The sequence below is a fragment of the Macaca nemestrina genome, chromosome 15 (assembly GCF_043159975.1).
Source record: "Macaca nemestrina isolate mMacNem1 chromosome 15, mMacNem.hap1, whole genome shotgun sequence".
In the NCBI taxonomy this organism is placed as follows: Eukaryota; Metazoa; Chordata; class Mammalia; order Primates; family Cercopithecidae; genus Macaca; species Macaca nemestrina.
In genome coordinates this window covers 104,005,849-104,018,868 of record NC_092139.1, presented here as the reverse complement: position 1 = coordinate 104,018,868, position 13,020 = coordinate 104,005,849, and the positions used below count along the sequence as shown (strand labels likewise).

The following is a 13,020-nucleotide window of genomic DNA, read 5'->3' as shown; positions in this document are numbered from 1 at the left end:
GGGCGTGGTGGTGGGCCCCTGTAGTCCCAGCTACTCAGGAGACTGAGGCAGGAGAATGGTGTGAAGCCAGGAGGCGGAGGTTGCAGTGAGCCGAGATCGTGCCACTGCACTCCAGCCTGGGCGACAGAGCCAGACTTTGTCTCAAAATAAATAAATAAATAAATAAATAAATAATAAATAAATAAAAATAAAAAAAGAAAAGAAAAGAACTCCATAAGTCTGTGCCGAGCTGATGCTTATAGCTGGGCTTCAGGACCATTAACTGAGGATGCAGAAGATACAGATGGCAGTTGGAAGAGACAATGGGGGAGGGCCATGTTGGGAAGCTAAGGTCATGGTGTGGAGGGGAGGAAAGGAGGGCCATTATCAGAGTGGGACAAGAGTGCTGGGGAGGAGAGGACGGCTGGGTAAGATGGTCAGGAGGAGTGATGGGTCTTGGGAGTCAGGGAAGAGGAAGGAGAAGGACTGCGCATGAGTGTGGTTGACAGACAGAGGCTGGAAACCTGAGCAGAGCAGGAAGTCAGGCATGCGGACAGGTTTGGCAAGAACCAGGATGGTGGGAGCCGGGTTAGACACTGTGTGCTGGATTTAAGGAGAAAGCAGTTAAACAATAGGGAAACACGCCAAGAATCTTGGACTTGAAAGTAGAACTACAGTTAACGAAGGTGTTTTCTTATTCTTTTTTATGTTTTCTAACTTTTAAAATGAGCCTGTATTCTTTTGTACCTATATTTGAATTTATAGCATAGTTTATCACATTAAAAATGGATTTACTTTAATAGGCAATCCAGCCGGGTGTAGTGGCTTATGCCTGTAATCCCCAGCACTTTGGAGGGCCGAGGTGGATGGATGACTTAAGCCCAGGAGTTCAAGACCAGCCTGGGCAAAAAAGTGAGACCTCCCATCTCTACAATAAAATACAAAAATTGGCCAGGTGCTACTCTGGGCACACTGCCTATAGAGTAGCCCTGCTCTGCAAGGCCAGTAGTGGGGGGGGGGGGGGGGGGGCGGGGAAAGAAAAAGAAAACAAAAGAACAAACAAAATAAGAAAAAAAAATTAGTGGGGCATGGTGGTGAGTGCCTGTAGTCCCAGCTACTTGAGATGCTGAGGTGGGAGATTGCTTGAGTCCAGGAGGTCGAGGCTGTAGTAAGAGTGAGCCGTGATCAGGCCACTGCAACTCCAGCCTGGACAACACAGAGCTCACTGCAGCCTTGACCTCCTGGGTTCAAGCGATCCTTCCACCTCAGCCTCCGGAGTAGCTGGAACTACCGTTGTGCACCACTCTGCCTGGATAATTTTTGTATTTTTTTGTAGAGACAGGATTTTGCCATGTTGCCTGGGCTGGTCTCCTGGACTCAAGTGATACCCCCACCCCTGGCCTCCCAAAATGCTGGGATTACAGGCATGAGCCACTGCACCCTGCCCTTTCTTTTCTTTTTTTTTTTTTTTTTGAGATGGAGTCTCACTGTGTGGCCCCGGCTGGAGTGCAGTGGTGAGATCGTGGCTCACAGCAGCCTCTGTCTCCTGGGTTTAAGCGATTTTCCTGCCTCAGCCTCCTGAGTAGCTGGGATTACAGGTGCCTGCCGCCACCCCGGCTAATTTTTTGTATTGTAGTAGAGACGGGGTTTCACCATGTTGCTCAGACTGGTCTCGAACTCCTGAGCTCAGGCAATCTGCCCACCTCGGCCTCCCAAAGTGCTGGGATTACAGGCGTGAGCCACCGAGCCCAGCCCCTTTTTTCTTAACGTAGATGTTCTTCGTAACTTCTGGGTACATATTCTTTGTTAGATATACGTATTATAAATATTTTCTACCAGTCTATGATTTGATATTTCACTCTTTTAAATGTGTCTTTTGATGAACAGAAGATATTAATAATAATGAGGTTCAATTTAATAATCATCCATTTCTTATGGCTTATACTTTTTTGTGTGTCTTAAGAAAGTTTGGTCTACTTGAAGGTCATGAAGATATTCTCCTATGCTTTTTTTTTTGAGATGGAATTTTGCTCTTGTTGCCAGGCTGGAGTGCAATGGCGTGATCTTGGCTCACTGCAAGCTCTGCCTCCCGGGTTGAAGCAATTCTCCTGCCTCAGCCTCCAGAGTAGCTGGGATTACAGGTGCCTGCCACCATACCCGGCTAATTTTTGTGTTTTGGTAGAGACGGGGTTTCATCATATTGGTCAGGCTGGTTTCGAACTCCTGACCTCAGGTGATCTGCCCGCCTCTGCCTCTCAAAGTGCTGGGATTACAGGCGTGAGCCACTGCGTCTGGCCTAGGAAACTTGTTAATAGTAGTTGTGTTGAGGTTTTAAGGTTATGGGTGATTTTTCTTTTCTTTTTTTTTTTTTGTATTTTCCACACCAAAGGTAATATTAATACTCAGACAAAATGAAGAAATATTTTTCAAAATCTACAGGAGTAGAAACTATTAAGGGTGCAGGTCTTTACAGGATGGAAAAGAGGTTAGGCTTTATGCAAGTGAGAGAGCTACTTTAGCTATAAGGACCCATGTAGCCTAGCGGATGGGGAGGAAAGAATTCAGGGCCTGCCTGATGGAGGCCTTTTGTCTTCTTAGTGACCTTAAGTTTTCCCTGGAGAGGGTGATGCTAGGAGGCCGGGGCATGAGGAAAGTGGAAATAATCATTACCAATAATGCTCTTTTGTAAGTGCGCATTGCTTAGTGGTTTATAAAACACTTTCAGGTCCATAGTCTCCTGTGTTCCTCCCAACAGTCCTGTGGGCTGGGCCAGGCACAGTGATCACACTCATTTTGCAGATAAGGAAACAGGCTGAGTCCTGCTTAAGCATTCACTAAAGGTCATTTTATGTCAGGCCTTGTGCTAGTTCTGGGCCCAGAGAGACAAATAGGGCTCAGTCCCTGACTGTCCACAGGCAGCTTCCAGCCTGGGCAGGAAAAGCAGAAAGTAAATGAACAATTAAAACTCAGTGTGTAAGTACAACGAGAGAATGGATACAAGAGAATGGAGCACAGAGGAGGAGCTCCTAACAGGTCTTGACATTTAGGAAAGATGTTTTAGAAGTGGTGACATTGAAATGAGTCTTTTTATTTTTATTTTTATTTTTTTTTTTGAGACGGAGTCTCGCTCTGTCACCCAGGCTGGAGTGTGGTGGCCGGATCTCAGCTCACTGCAAGCTCCGCCTCCCGGGTTTACGCCATTCTCCTGCCTCAGCCTCCCGAGTAGCTGGGACTACAGGCGCCCGCCACCTCGCCCGGCTAGTTTTTGTATTTTTTAGTAGAGATGGGGTTTCACCGTGTTAGCCAGGATGGTCTCGATCTCCTGACCTCGTGATCCACCCGTCTCGGCCTCCCAAAGTGCTGGGATTACAGGCTTGAGCCACCGCGCCCGGCCTACGGCTAGTTTTTTGTATTTTTTAGTAGAGATGGGGTTTCACCGTGTTAGCCAGGATGGTCTCGATCTCCTGACCTCGTGATCCGCCCGTCTCGGCCTCCCAAAGTGCTGGGATTACAGGCTTGAGCCACCGCGCCCGGCCTGAGTCTTTTTATTTTTTAATTTTTTTTTTTTTTTTTTTTTTTTTTGAGACGGAGTCTCACGCTGTTGCCCAGGCTGGAGTGCAGTGGTGCGATCTCGGCTCACTGCAAGCTCCGCCTCCTGGGTTCACGCCATTCTCCTGCCTCAGCCTCCTGAGTAGCTGGGACTACAGGTGCCCACCACCGCGCCCGGCTAATTTTTTGTATTTTTAGTAGAGACGGGGTTTCACTGTGGTCTCGATCTCCTGACCTTGTGATCCGCCCACCTCGGCCTCCCAAAGTGCTGGGATTACAGGCTTGAGCCACCGCGCCCGGCCTATTTTTTAATTTTTTTAGAAGAAGTCTCGCTCTGTTGCCTAGGCTGGAATACAGAGGCGCAATCTCAGCTCACGGCAACCTCCGCTTCCTGGGTTCAAGCGATTCTCCTGCCTCAGCCTCCTGAGTAACTGGGATAACTGCTGCACATCACCACATCCAGCTAACTTTTGTATTTTTAGTAAAGATGGGGTTTCACCATGTTGGCCAACTCCTGACGTCAGGTGATTCGCCCGCCTCAGCCTCCCAAAGTGCTGGGATAATAGGCGTGAGCTACCGTGCCCGGCATGAAATGAATCTTTTAATTTTTGTATTTTTTCTTTCTTCTTCTTTTTTATTTTTATTTTTTCCAGAAACAGGGTCTTGCTCTGTTGCCCAGGCTGGAGTGCAGTGGCATGCTCACAGCTCATTGCAGCCTCAAACTCCTGGGCTCAAGCAATCCTCCCACCTCAGCCTCCTGAGTAGCTAGGACTGCGGGCAAGTACTACCATGCCCAACTAAGTTTTCTTTTTTTTGTTTGTTTGTTTTTAGTAGAGATGAGGTCTTGCTATGTTGCCTAGGCTGGTCTCCGACTCCTGAGTTCAAGCAATCCAGCTGCCTGGCATCCCAAAGTGCTGGGATTACAGGTGTGAACGACCGCACTAGGACAAAATCATGTTGTAACAGTATTCTATAAATTTGCTCTTCCTCACTTAGTAGGTTTTCTTTTTCTTTCTTTCTTTTTTTTTTTTTTTTTTTTGACAGAGTCCCTGTCTTGTCACCCAGGCTGGAGTATGGTGGCACGATCTCGGCTCATTGCAACCCCCACCTCCCAGGTTCACACCATTCTCCTGCCTCAGCCTCCCGAGTAGCTGGGACTACAGGCACCCGCCACCACACCTGGCTAATTTTTTTGTATTTTTAGTAGAAGCAGGGTTTCACTGTTTAGCCAGGATGGACTCGATCTCCTGACCTCGTGATCCGCCTGTCTCGGCCTCCCAAAGTGCTAGGATTATAGGCGTGAGCCACCGCACCCGGCCAGATTTTCTTTTTCTTTTCTGTTTTGAGACAGGGTCTTACTCTGTTGCCCAGGCTGGAGTGCAGTGGACGATCAAGGCTCACTGCAGTCTTAACCTCCCAGGCTCAAGCAATCCTCCCACCTAAGCCTCCTGGGTAGCTGGGAATGCAGATGTGCGCCACCATGCCCGTCTAGTTTTTTTTTTTTTTTTTTTTTTTTTTTTTTTTTTTTGAGACGGAGTCTCACGCTGTTGCCCAGGCTGGAGTGCAGTGGCGCGATCTCGGCTCACTGCAAGCTCCGCCTCCTGGGTTCACGCCATTCTCCTGCCTCAGCCTCCTGAGTAGCTGGGACTACAGGCGCCTGCCACCGCGCCCGGCTAATTTTTTGTATTTTTAGTAGAGACGGGGTTTCACTGTGGTCTCGATCTCCTGACCTTGTGATCCGCCCGCCTCGGCCTCCCAAAGTGCTGGGATTACAGGCTTGAGCCACCGCGCCCGGCCAACCCGTCTAGTTTTTGTATTTTTTTGTAGAGATGGGATTTTGCCATGTTACCCAGGCTGGTCTTGAACTCCTGGGCTCAAGCAATCCTTCCACCTTGACCTCCCAAAGTGCTGGGACTACAGGCATAAGACACTGCATCTGGCCACTTAGTATATTTTCAGTCGGCAAATACAAATCTACATAAAAATTTTAATGACTTTTTTGTACTTTTTGACATATGAATATATCACAATGTATTCAATCTTGTAATATATTGTACATTTATTTCTAACATTGTGTGACTATAAACAATGTTGCAAAGAACTTTAAAGTTCATAGGCCGGGCGCAGTGGCTCAAGCCTGTAGTCCCAGCACTTTGGGAGGCTGAGACGGGCGGATCACGAGGTCAGGAGACCAAGACCATCCTGGCTAACACGGTGAAACCCTGTCTCTACTAAAATACAAAAAAAATTAGCCGGGCGAGGTGGCGGGCGCCTGTAGTCCCAGCTACTCGGGAGGCTGAGGCAGGAGAATGGCGTGAACCCGGGATGCCGTGAACCCGGGATGCGGGGCTTGCAGTGAGCTGAGATCCGGCCACTGCACTCCAGCCTGGGCGACAGAGCGAGACTCCGTCTCAAAAAAAAAAAAAAAAAAAAAAAAAAAGTTCATATCTGTGTACTTTTCTTTCTTTCTTTTTTTTTTTTTGAGACGGAGTTTTGCTCTTGTTGCCCAGGCTGGAGTGCAATGGCACGATCTCGGCTCACCGCAACCTCTGCCTCCTGGGTTCAAGCGATTCTCCTGCCTCAGCCTCCTGAGAAGCCGGATTACAGGCATGCGCCACCATCCACGCTAATTTTGTATTTTCAGTAGAGATGGGGTTTCTCCATGTTGGTCAGGCTGGTTTTGAACTCCCGACTTCAGGTGATCTGCACACCTCGGCCTCCTAAAGTGCTGGGATTACAGGACTGAGCCACCACACCCGGCCTCTGTGTACTTTTCTAATGCCTTTAAGGATGAATTCTCAGATATAATTGATCAATTTACTTTCTCATCTGTATCTATAAACCTGACCAATATTGAGCATTTTTATTTTTATTTTTTTGAATTAGGTGAAAATGGCATGCTATGTTGTTTTGTTTGCATTTCTGATGACTTTTTTTTTTTTTTTTTTGAGATGGAGTCTCACTCTGTCGCCCAGGCTCTGTATGTCTGGAGACAGTCTCACTCTGTCTTGGCTCACTGCAAGCTCCGCCTCCCGGGTTCACACCATTCTCCTGCCTCAGCCTCCTGAATAGCTGGGACTACAGGCGTGTGCCACCATGCCCAGCTAATTTTTTGTATTTTTAGTAGAGACGGGGTTTCACCATGTTAGCCAGGATGGTCTTGATCTGCTGACCTCGTGATCCGCCCACCTCAGCCTCCCAAAGTGCTGGGATTACAGGTGTGAGCCACTGTGCCCGGCCTCTGATGACTTTTAAAAAATTATTATTGGCCATTTATAATTCTTCTTTAAAATCACCTGTTCCTGTTTTTGGCCATTTTTATTTTGGAGTCTTTGAGGTTTTTCTTTTTCTTACTTTCTTTTTTCGTGTTTTTTGAGACGCAGTTTCGCTCTTGTTGTCCAGGCTGGAGTGCAATGGCATGATCTCTTTTCACTGCAACCTCCGCCTCCTGGGTTCAAGCGATTCTCCTGCCTCAGCTTCCTGAGTAGCTGGGATTACAAGCATGGGCCACCATGCCTGGCTAATTTTTTTGCATTTTTAGTAGAGACGGGGTTTCTCCATGTTGGTCAGGCTGGTCTTGAACTCCCAACCTCAGGTGATCCGCCTGCCTCGGCCTCCCAAAGTGTTGTGATTACAGGCGTGAGCCACCGTGCCCCGCTGAGGTTTTTCTTATCAACTGGGAAGAGATCTTTATATACTGCTGATAGTAATTCTTTGTCACAGAGTTGCAAAATCTTTTTTTTCCCAGCTTTTTTTTGCCTTTAGAACATAGTTTTTTTTCTGAAGTTAATTTGGAAGAACAGTTTAGTCATGATAGGAAGAACATTCCAGTAAGAAAGAGTAAGGATGAGAAACTTACCCTCATAGATATAGAATGTATTATAAAGGTATCATCATTAAAGCATTGAAGGATTGGCACAGGTGCACACAGAAAGATCAATGTATACAAGTCAGAAACAGCTTAAAGTATAAAATAGTTGAATAGGCGATGAAGGTGCCAACTAAAATCAGTGGAGAAAATAGTGTCTGGACAAGTGGCTTTTACAAAAATTATGTCAGGTTTCTTCCTCACCCCAAAAATAAATTCCAGATGGATCAAAAGATTTTTCATTTAAAAATGAAAACATTTTTTATCCTCTTGTAGTGGACAGTAACAACAAAAAAAAGTGCAATTTGTAACAAGCATCTGAAAGGATGTATGCGAGTTAATGACATGGAGGTGAAGAGAGGCTCCGAAGGGTATTCCAGGCTGAAAGAACGGCCAGAGCAAAGGTTTGGAGGCTGAAAGGCAGCAACGTGCGGTCTCTAAAGAGGCAGGGTCAGGAATCGAACTCAAGACGCCCACAATGGAATCCAGGGTTGAGTCCATGCCCGCCCCCACAGGGATCATAATTATGTAAAATAGCATTTTTCCCATATATGGTACTTAATATCTGTCCTTCTGGTGGGATGACAGGAGACTGAGAGCACAGCTCGCGGGGCGGGGTATCCAGACCTTCCCAGTCGGCTTGCGGGGCGGGGAGTTCCAGACCTTCCCTGTCGGCTCCCGGCGGGCCTCGCCCCGGCCCAGGCAAGGCACCAAAATCCCGGCCCGGAGCCCTCCGCGCCCCGAGTTGCCGCCTCCTGATTGGATTCCCTCTGTGTCAATCCTATCCTAGAACCTGGCTGTCCGTTGGACCCGCCCTAGAGGGCGGGGCTCCCGCCTAGGAAGCGGAGGAAGGTGGAGCGGGTGGTGAGGTGGGGGCGAAAGAGGAGGATGAATCCCCACCCATCTGGCCGCAGAGGCTCCGCCCACTCCCCTTTCCAGAGGCCAACACGTCTGCCCATCAAAGCCAGGCGCGGCCTGCAGTGGGTGAAGCAGGAAGGGGGGCGGGATTGTGCCTCCAGGCTCCGCCCAGGAGCCGGCTCCGGGCTGGGAATGGGCCCGCGACTCCGAGGGCGGGGCGGGAAGGCGGCGAGGAGCCGAGCTGGGTGCGGTGAGGCGCGCAGATCACCGCGGTTCCTGGGCAGGGCACTGAAGGCTGAGCAAGGCTGACCTGCTGCAGCTCCCGCCTCGTGCGCTCGCCCCACCCGGCCGCCGCCCGAGCGCTCGAGAAAGTCCTCTCGGGAGACCAGCTCCTGTTCCCGGGGCAGATCCAGGTTCAGGTGAGCGAGCCCCACCGCGGTCCCGCCCCGGGCAGGCGGCGGCGGGCGGGCGGGGGCGAGACGCGCGGCCGCCGGGCCGACTTGTGGTTCTTGGGCTCGGTGCGGCCCGCCACCCGCGCGGGCAGGCGCGGACGCCGGCGGCCCGGTGCCCGGCACCGCATCCTTCCCAGGGGGACCGGGACCCCCGCGCGGGAACTCGGGGAGGGGGCCGGCGGCAGCGAGGCCTCGGGGTGCAGGGGCGGCCTCGGGACCCGCGCTCCCCTGCGCCCCTCGTGTTCCCCGGTGCGGTCGCAGGACTGGGCACCGGAGCCGACCTCCCCCTGCCGCTGGGGCACGCGCCCCGCCCTCGCCTCGCCTCGCCCAGGCCCGACTCTGGCAAACTTTTTAACCCCTTCCGGGAGCCGCGGCCCCTGGGACCCAGCCTCACGGGTTGGGAGCCCGGGGCAGCCGCTCCGGTGGAAGTTCCTGGCGTCTGAGGCACGGAGGTAACGGGCAGCGGGCACCGTTTGGCAGCTGTCAGGGCGTCCTCCTGAGTCAGAGTCGGACCGTCCCGCTGCAGACCTTGCACCCGGCCCGGTTTCCGCCTCCGCGGCCGACTTCCTCATTCGCCCGCTGCCGTCAGGCTGGCCGAGGAGGGCCCGGGGGAGGTGCGGCGGCTGCCCGGACAAGGAGGACCCGGCGGGGACCTGGGCGCGAGGCAGGAAGGGCCACCCCCAGCCCCTGCTTCAGCCCTCGACCTCCGACTTCTGTTCCCCGGGGGAGGGAGGCCCGGAATGCAGCAGCCGTCGGGGCCGCCCAGGCGTGCACCTGATTCCACCGCACCCAGGGGCCATCCTGCCCGGGCGGGGCGCGGCGGCAGCTGGCTCTGCCGTTACGATCAGGCCTGGGCGATTGCATCTTTCCTGTTTGAGCCAGATCGGAGTTTTCTATTCTCCACTCCCCGCACCCGCTTCCCTGTGCTGGAGTCCCCACCCCATCCTGTTCTGGGGCCACGCGCAGGAGATAGGACGGCGGCATCCTCATTCCTCCAGGAAAGCCCCGCTGTTTCAAACAGAGGCAGCACCCCCAGCACTAGCTTGCCGGCTGTCCTGAGGTGGGGGGCAGGGTGAACGTTCGGCCCCACCCAGCCGGTGTGGAGAGCAGACTCCTTGGGAAGTCCCAGGTCGTGGAGGCAGGCGCTCTCTCCACCGGGCAGTTGAGAGGCCCAGCCACTTTTCGGTTCACTGCGCCCTTTTCTGGGTTTAACAGGATTTCAAAGTAACTGTTGAGTAACTGTGGAAAGGGAAGAGAACCTTGGCTCCTTCTCCATGCGGCGCAACACTGTGGCCATTCTAACTCCACTGTCTGGGCCAGTGTTTGGCTCACCTGATGGCTTAGGAGTTCCTTTTTGGTAAGGAGGGAGGCCTTTTGAGACAATCACTCAATTAATAATAGTCAGTTTGTATACAAGGCTGCTATGTGGGGGGAAGGGGACACAGATGTGTAATTGAGCAAATATTTAACTGCCCTCTCTGTGCCAGGGACTCTGGCAGGTGGTGGGGGATGGGAGTTGAGTAAGACCTGGCCCGTGCCCATGGGCACTTAGGGGAGAACTGAGACAAATCCGTAGATGAGTCTAACGTGAGGTGGAGATGACAGGGACCCCGGAAAGGTACTGTGAGTCATGGAGATTGGGAGAAGGGAGCCAGACTGCCCTGTGAAATCCCGGGCCCTGCCTCTGCCCTTGGGGAGTTTACAGTCCTCAAGGGGAAAGTGGCAGAACGAGTGAAATACAAAGGCAGCCTGTGATGTGTGTCCCAAGTATGCCATAGACAAAGGACTCGAGGAATTTCAAGGCTGAGAGGGGCCACTTCTCTGGGACAAGGAGGGAGCTGCTACGAGGGAGAAGCACATTGCAGGTTTGGCAAACTGAGGCAAGCACGCGGTGCTGGAAAGTGAGGAGCCTCTTTGTGGGTAATTGGAGGGTAATTAAAAACATGGAGAGATTGCTTAGTGTAATTTGAGAGCCACTGCGCCCTAGATGACTGTGGGGTGACACCAAAGAACTTCAGTCTTCATACTCAGCAAGCCCTGGCAGCGCAGGTGGGCAGATCCAGGTGTCTGGAGAGCCGGCATTGGCAGGCTCCGTTTGGGGAGCTCTCCGGTCCGGGAGAAAAGAGCAGCATTCTGTGAGGCTGCTCATCTGAAAGGTTCAGCAGGGTAGAGGAAAGAGAAGATCAGGGCCCTGGCTTTCTTGCTTTTATTTTTAAACTTTTTAACCGAAGGGGTTGGAGATGGGACAACTTCTCTCTTGTAGGATGAAGGACGCATGTTAATCACAGCCTGCCTTTTGCCCGCTCTTGCTCCAGAAAAAACAAAACAAGGATCTGTTAGCGCTTTAAAAGAAGAAAAACACACTCAAAAAATGCAGCATTGTTATGTAGCCTGGTAGGGTATTGCTAGAAATCAGCTTGGCTGTTCTTCCTTTACTTCCTCTTCTAGCTAATTCTTCAATAAAGTACTTAAGACAGCCCTTACCAGCTTGACATCTTTATTTCAAAAGGAGAGGAGGGGTTGGCTGTCGTTTTCCTCCGAGCCGTACCCTTCTTCTCTTGGAGGGGGAGAAAGAGAAACCCAAAGCAAAGGAAGAAGAGAGAAAAAAAAAAAAAAAAAAAACAAACCGAAAAAACCCGTGCCTTGACAGCTTCCTCCCAAGCATTATGTTCCAAAAATATTTAGAATAACAAAATCTGTGTGTCGTCTTAATTAAACAAACGTCCTAATTTACTGAGCATAAAACAGCATCTCTGCCTGCTGGGGCAGGAAGTGCATTTCCCTTTGTGCAGCCCCAGAGAGTCACTGCCTCTCAGCCTTAACCCTTGGTGTGCTGAGACCCTGGGCTGGAGTCCTCTGCTGACAAAAGAATGGAGCCCTGGCAGTGCTGCTCCTGTGGCTTACTGAATCCCACTTTTAGAGCTGAGAAGAGTGCGATAGTGGAAAGCACGTGAGCTTTGGAAACAGGCCGAGTTCAAATCCTGACCCTGCCGCCTACTAGCTTTGTGACCTTAGGCAAGTCACTTAGCCTCACAGCCTGGATGTGCTCATATGTAATACGGGAATCAAGATCCTACCCTGTGGGGTAAGATGCGTGAACTGAAAGAAATAAAGTATGTACGTGGCCTATTATGTAGTGGCTGTGTGTGTGTGTGTATTTTTTTTTTTTGAGACGGAGTCTTGCTCTGTCGCCCAGGCTGGGGTGCAGTGGCCGGATCTCAGCTCACTGCAAGCTCCACCTCCCGGGTTCCCGCCATTCTCCTGCCTCAGCCTCCTGAGTAGCTGGGACTACAGGCGCCCGCCACCTCGCCCGGCTAGTTTTTTGTATTTTTTAGTAGAGATGGGGTTTCACCGTGTTAGCCAGGATGGTCTCGATCTCCTGACCTCGTGATCCACCCGTCTCGGCCTCCCAAAGTGCTGGGATTACAGGCTTGAGCCACCGCGCCCGGCCAATATTTTTTTTTTTTTTTTGAGACAGAGTCTTGCTCTGTCGCCCAGGCTAGAGTGCAATGGCGCGACCTTGGCTCACTGCAACCTCCTTCTCCTGGGTTCAAGCAATTATCCTGCCTCAGCCTCCTGAGTAGCTGGGATTACAGGTGCCTACCACCACACCCCGCTAGTTTTTGTATTTGTAGTTGAGACGAGGTTTCACCATGTTGGCCAGGCTGGTCTCGAACTCCTGACTTCAGGTGATCTGCCCATCTTGGCCTCTGCCACAGTGCTGGGATTACAGGTGTGAGCCACCGTGCTCGGCTTGTATGTGATTTTTAATTTATTTTTTTGAGATGAGTCTCACTCTCGCCCAGGCTAGAGCGCAGTGGCATAATCTCCGCTCACTGCAACCTCTGCCCACAGGTTTAAGCGATTCTTCTGCCTCAGCCTCCCAAGTAGCTGGGATTACAGGTGCCTGCCACCACACCTGGCTAATTTTTGTATTTTTAGTAGAGATGGGATTTTGCCATTTTGACTAGGCTGGTCTGGAACTTCTGACCTCAAGTGATCCACCTGCCTCAGCCTCCCAGAGTGCTAGGATTATAGGCGTGAGCCACTATGCCCAGCACCCCCTCCCCCACTTTTTTTTTTTTTTTTTTTTGAGACAAGGTCTCTGTCACCCAGGCTGGAGTGCAGTGGCACGATCTTGGCTCACTGCAACCTCCACCTCCTGGGTTCAAGCAATTCTCATGCCTCAACCTCCCGAATAGCTGGGATTACAGGTGCCCGCCACCACACCTGGCTAATTTTTTTGTATTTTTAGTAGAGACAGGGTTTCACCATGTTGGCCAGGCTGGTCTTGAGCTTTTGACCTCAGGTGAT

General features: G+C 51.3%; 1 protein-coding gene across 1 annotated transcript in view; it reads left to right on the top strand.

The window, feature by feature from the left end:
* Positions 1 to 8,507: 8,507 nt before the first annotated feature.
* The window catches only part of LOC105464519 (myosin heavy chain 9), a 106,968-nt gene continuing 102,455 nt past the window's right edge, over positions 8,508 to 13,020 (top strand). The window contains exon 1 of the mRNA XM_011712493.2: positions 8,508 to 8,673. The gene's annotated coding sequence lies outside the window, so the exon portion shown is untranslated. The remainder of the gene's footprint in view (positions 8,674 to 13,020) is intronic.